Source organism: Vulpes lagopus, chromosome 3 (assembly GCF_018345385.1).
Source record: "Vulpes lagopus strain Blue_001 chromosome 3, ASM1834538v1, whole genome shotgun sequence".
NCBI lineage: Eukaryota > Metazoa > Chordata > Mammalia > Carnivora > Canidae > Vulpes > Vulpes lagopus.
In genome coordinates, this window is record NC_054826.1 from 108,235,153 (window position 1) to 108,241,152 (window position 6,000).

A 6,000-nucleotide genomic window follows, 5' to 3' on the forward strand; every position below is an offset into this window, starting at 1 on the left:
CCTCTGTCCCTCTGGCGGGGAGGTGGGCGGGGACTCAGAGGCTAGCCCAGCTGGTGATCCTCTCCTGCTTTAGCCAAGCCCCTGGATCTCTAAAGCAACCTCGAGAATGCGATACGGGCCCCTAGGGTGGAAATGAGTCAGTCAGAGCCAAACCTGAAATCTTAGAGGCATGGCCACTTCTTGGAAAGGCAAAGACATGCGTGTTTAGACAGATCTGTGTGCCCAGAGCCAGGGCAAGCAGTGGGCCAGGAAGTGGGGTTGGTGGGGTGGACAAGACCTTCCCTGGGGTTCCCTCCACTGGGCCTGTTCTTCCCCAGGCCCCTGCCCTACATCTTCCTAAATGTCCACCCTCACCCTGCTTTACATTTTCCTCCTGGTCCTGATGGGACACTGCAGGGCCCTGTTGTCTCATGTGAAATCCTGGGGGCCAGGCATGTCTCAGAATTCACAGGAGCTCGTATTATGGAAGGGTCATCTGGTATAAAGTCCCACCCGCCATAACCACCCTACCCCCCTTGGGCCCAGCATTCCCTGGATCGCTCACATTAATTCCTCTGCACCAAGACACACAAGCATTCGTGCCAGGGAGGATAAACAAACACACCAAAGAGCCTCGTGATTAGTTCACCTCAGTCTCGCTTCCAATCGAGTTAGGGAAAAACTTTCGGTTTTTAGAGCTTGCAGATTTCAGAATTAGAAATAAGGGCGGTAGACCTGTCTAGAGTTGTTTGCTTGTGTATCACCTGTCTTCTCAACTAGAATTGAAACTCCAGGGACACCTGGGTGGCTCAGCGGTTGAGCCTCTGCCTTGGGGTCAGGTCGTGATATCCGGAGTCGGAGTCCCGGGATCGAGTCCCTGCATCAGGCTCCCCGCAGGGGGCCTGCTTCTCCCTCTGCCTGTGTTTCTGCCTCTCTCATTCTCTGTGTCTCTCGTGAATAAATAAATAAAATCTTAAAGAAAAAAAAGAAGAAGAAGAAACTCCAGAAGAGCAAAGGCTTTGTCCACTGCTCTAGAAGTAGCTCCTAGAACATACAGGTGCTTGATAAATATTTGAAGAAATGAATGAGCTAGCCAGGTGCTGGGTATGGAGAAGCGATTATCCTAGAAAGAAGAGAAACAGCAATCCCTGAGCCGTGGGCAAGGCACCTACAAAAGTTATCTCAGGAACACCCCCCCCCCATTCCCATTTTAGTGGCTTTGGGGGTGGGGTTCAGCAATTTGCTCAAGATCACACAGAGAGGAAATAGCAAGTTCATATTTGAACCCGGGGCCCCTGTCTGCAAGCTTGTGCTCTTCTCTCTGCCTCAGGCTCAGGGAAGCAGAGTGACTTACTGGAAGTCACACCACAGGGACACGGGATGGCCTGGCCACTGCAAGACCCTTCAGGCTCCGCTGGGCTTCCACACTCTTGCAAGGTCAAGTTCATATGAGGGATGGCAAGCCACTGGGCTCTCTTCTAGCCTAGCCAAGGGGATTCTGGCCAAGTGTGACTAGGCATGTCCTGGGTAATGAGGAACGCTCAGAAAGATGCCCCTCTTGCTAACCCGAGCAAACCGGCACAGTGGGAGAGTACACAGGCTGGGAAGAAAAGCAGATTCAAATCCCTCCCTGTCACTCCTAGATACACCGCCTCAGGCAAGGCCACTGCACACATCTCTGGATCTGTGTCCTGCCTGGCAAAATGGGTAGATTAAAGCCCGTCCAACGTGGTTCATTTATTTATTTAACAAACACATAGTGGTCATGCATCGCCAGACACTGTCTGATGCTTGACATTTATTCATTCATTTAATCACCATTCCAGTGGTATAAAGCAGTCACTGTAATTTCATAAACGGGGAGACTGAGGTCCTGAGAAATTAGAAAACTGTAAATCCAGCGTGTGAACCTGGGCAATCTGGCTCCAGAGTCCATGCTCTTAACCTCTGAGCTGTACTTCTTAATGGGTAAAAACAATTATGTTCATTGCGCTGGACTGCATGTTGGAAATTGTATTAAGTATCTTATAAAACATCATGTCCTCAACCCTCATGAAAAGTCCAACTTGACAAACGTGAAGCACTGGCACGGGGGCTTCTGTCCCTACCTCACTCCCAGGTACCCCCAAAGGCAGCTGAGGGCAGTGGAGTCACTTGACCCCAACCTCCCTCCTCTGTCCGGGGCGGGGGGGGGGCAGAGAAACAGGGACATAGGGAGAGAGGGATCCGGGACAGGCTCTCCCCCCACTTCTCTGACAGTGCCTTTCAGCTCCATTTCCAAATCAGAGCAGCAGGAAACCAGCTATCTTAGGGCACCACCTCCCTGCCCCTGTCTGGGCTTTCTGCAACCCTGAAATCGTGCATATAAAACACATCAGTTACTGAATCACTGCCCAGAATTTGGAAATCTTCAGGTCATCCCAGACCTGCTGGTAACTGGGTGTGTGGTAACCAGGGTGACTGACACACTAGCAGTTTTTCCTCCTTGCTGCTTTCCCATGGCCTCCCTCCAGATTTGGCTCCGGAGGTCCTGGGTGAGGCCCAGGAATCTGCGTTGTGCTTTCAGGGGCTCAGGCAAAGGTGAGGTGCACTGGGCCACACTCCTCAGCATGGCATTCGAGGGCTTCCACAATGTGGCCAGACCCGCCTTCCCGTCCGTGTCTGGCTTCTCCCCCCTTCCCCAGCACTGCTGGAGCAGTGCCCAGTAGGAGCCCTGTGGGTGCCAAGGAATGAACGGATGACTAGGGCTGGTTGCCTCCCATTCCACACCTCAGCATCCTCACCTGCAGCCATGGGGCAAGTGAGCTGCGCTCAAAGAGCCTTTGCAGGACTCTGGAATGCCCTGTGTGTGTGGGGGGGGGGGGGGGGACACCAGGGACACCCTAGACAAATGTATACCTCACCCTCAGTCTCCCCCATCAGACTTTAATAAAGGCACCAATGTCCCAGCAAACGCCCAGGCTTCTAAAAGGCCACCCTCACCTGAGGAGCTGCAGGGGTGGAACCTCACAGAGAGCTAAGGAAGAACAGCGGAGAGGGTGGCCGGGGAGCCACCTGCAACAGCATCAGGGACACCGTGTTTGCAAGGTCCCCAGTCTAAGAAATCCTGATTGCGTGCGCACGCACGAGTGTGTTAAGATCTAGATTCCTGTTTTTACTGAATCTGAATCTCACTGAAGGCAGCCTGGGAAGCGGCCTTTTAATAAAACCCCCCGCAGAATTCGTTGATGGGATGAGGTAGTTTGACAAATACTAGGGACAGGTGGAAGACGACAGGCTCTGGCGACAGACCGCCCTGGTCTGAAACCTGCTGCACATCTGCAGGCGGGAGTCACCTCGGGCAAACCGCTTAAAGCGCCGGGGGAGGGGGGGAGGGGGGCCTCAGCGTCCTCATCTGAAAAATGGAACGATCCACACGGCGTCGCGCCCACCGGGACGGGGGTCTCGCGATTTAGGTCAGAGCAGTTTCCGAGTTCCGGACGTAACCCGGACCACCCGAGTCCAGGGGGTATGTGATCGCTACTGTTACTGGGTCCATCCGGCATTTAAATAAGGACAGAAAGGGACCGCAGGGTCCGGCTTCCCGACCCGCCTCGAGCTGGTCACCGAGGTCAGTTTTCGGAACTCCCCGCCCCCGCCCCGGCCCCCGCCCCGGCCCCCGCCCCCGCCCCCACCCCCACCCCAGGCCCGGTCCTCACCCGCTTCCTGCGCGCAGGGCAGGGGGTGATCGCGGAGGCCACGAGCCTCGCCTGACCCCAGGTCCCCGAGGGGCCCGCCCCGCCGGCGCCTCCCGGCCAGCGCGAGTCTGGGGGCGCGCCGGGGGTCCCCGGGGGCGCGCGCACGCTACCCCCACCCCACCCCCACCCCACCCCCACCCCCACCCCCACGGGGTGACCCGGAGGCCGCCCGAGGCGCGGGGAGGGGCGGGCTCGGAGCAGCCCCGATGATGGGGTCGGGGCGCCCCCGGGGGTCCCCGCGCGCGCGGGCTCCGCGACCTACCTGCGCGCCCCGGGTCCATTCGCCGCGCCGGCGCCCGAGCGGGAAGTGGGGGACCCCCGGGTGGCCCGTCCTGCCCGCGCCGCGCGGGGTTTTCCTGAGCGCCCGCCGGCCCGCCCCGGCTTCCTGCGCCCCGCCCCGCCCCCGCCCTGCCCCCGCCCCGCCCGCCCCGCCCCTGCCCCGCGCGCGCCCTCTGCCGCCCGCCCCGCGCCCCCGCCGCGCCCCGGGACCCTCGCCGCGCCCCGCGGAGGGGCAGGTGCAGCGGGGCTGGCGGCTGGGCGGCCCTCCTCCCTGCCCCCCCTCCCCCCCCCCCCCGCTCCTGCTAAGTGCCCCGGGGTGCCCGCGGCCGCCCAGTGTTTGCCGAGCGCCTACCCAGCGCCTACCCTATGCTGGGCGCCACGAGAATGCAGGCAGACAACCCTCCTGGCGGGCTCGTGCAGTCCCGCAGGCCGGCTCTGGGCTCCGCACCTACTCATCCGTTTGATCCGCACAGCTACCCTGCGAGGGAGCTAGATCACTAGCACTCATTTTACAGGTGGGGAAACTGAGGCACGAAGGGCAAACGTGCTGAGAATCACCCAGCAGGTGTGGGATTTGAGCCCAGGCGCCGTTGAGCACTAACCGCTGGACACCGTAAAAGCCCCCAAGGGAACCAGACGGTGGGGAAGAACACTAAGTGAATCAAGTATTTCAGGTCCCAAGAGGTCCCAAGAAGAAAGTAAAACAGAGAGAGGCCTTTAAGGCCAGTGGGGGTGGGACGGGAGGGGGGGGGCAGACAGTGGTTGAAAGGTGTCCCTGATGCAAGGATATTTGAGCTGAACCCTAAGAGAGTATGGGGGAAGACAGTAGAGAGGGGACAGCATGTGTAAAGGCCCTGGGGTGGCATGTGGGGGGAATTATCTGATAGCTGGCTGGAGAGCCTTGAGGGGAGAATGGAAAGAGGTGAGGTAAGAGATGTGCACACTCAGGCCAGGTAGCACTGGAGACCCAGAGAGTGATTTGACCCCATCTTAGCCTGGTCTTAGAGTAGAGACAAAGTCCTCAGAGCTAAGGACAGCCCTGTGGAGTTGCTGTGGTGGAGGCGTGAGCCAGGGAAGCAGGGAAGCTTCTGGTGAGTTAGGATTGGCTTCCTGGGGGAGGGGACACAGTGCCTGCATCCTCTTCCATTATTCTTCGTGCACTCACTCTTTCTCGGCCCTGCTGCGGGCCTAACCCTGTGACAAGTGCTGAGGACACAGATACGAAGATATGAAATAAACATGGGCCCTGCTCTCTGAGACCAGAAAACTCAAGTATGTGAGAGTAGACAGTAGACAGTCTCTGGGAGTCAGGGATGGCTTCCCGGAGGAGGTGGCCTCTGATGGTCCCCCCCAAAGGTCAGTGCAGGAAAGCGAGGGAAAAGGGAAAGGCAGAGAGATCGGGGTTGAGCAAACACCTGGGGGTGAGAAAGCCTGTAATTATTCAGCATCTACGTGTTGGTGCCTCTGTGTGCCAGGCCCTGAGCTGGGGACTGGGGAGAGACCCATCTCCCGCTTTCCTAGGCCGGGGGTCTGGCTGGGGCCCTGACAATCGAGAAACTCAAGAAGTTGGGTGTAATGAACACTTGGGCGAGCCGCCCCAGGCAGCAGGCAGAGCAGGCTCGGCAAGGAGAGGGAGCTTGACCAGACAGGCTGCAAATTCCAACAGGTCAGATGGGAATTCCGCATTTCACACGAATTCCGCGAAGAGCCACGGGGCGGCTACAATCATTGCTTCACTGACGAAGGTTTATTCCTGCCTAGAAAAGCTTGCATACACATTCACACCCGTCCTTACACCCACTCACTCACATTCCCACTCACGTACTCACCCATCCACGCACACGCACCTGCACACGTTCATACTTATCCACGCACATTCGTTTACCCATATGTTCTCAGACTTACACTCATCCACATGCTCCACGTGTTCACACTGATGCACGCTCACACTGCCACCCGCATTCACACCCACACATGGGGACTTGAACTTGTGTATGACTGACCC

General features: G+C 58.0%; 1 protein-coding gene across 2 annotated transcripts in view; it reads right to left on the reverse strand.

The window, feature by feature from the left end:
• Positions 1 to 4,113, reverse strand: part of IL4R (interleukin 4 receptor) — a 38,449-nt gene extending 34,336 nt beyond the window's left edge. The window contains exon 1 of one of the 2 annotated variants that reach the window (XM_041749638.1): positions 3,979 to 4,113. The gene's annotated coding sequence lies outside the window, so the exon portion shown is untranslated. The remainder of the gene's footprint in view (positions 1 to 3,978) is intronic. The other variant, XM_041749637.1, reaches the window with a different exon arrangement.
• Between the last annotated feature and the right edge of the window lie 1,887 nt (positions 4,114 to 6,000).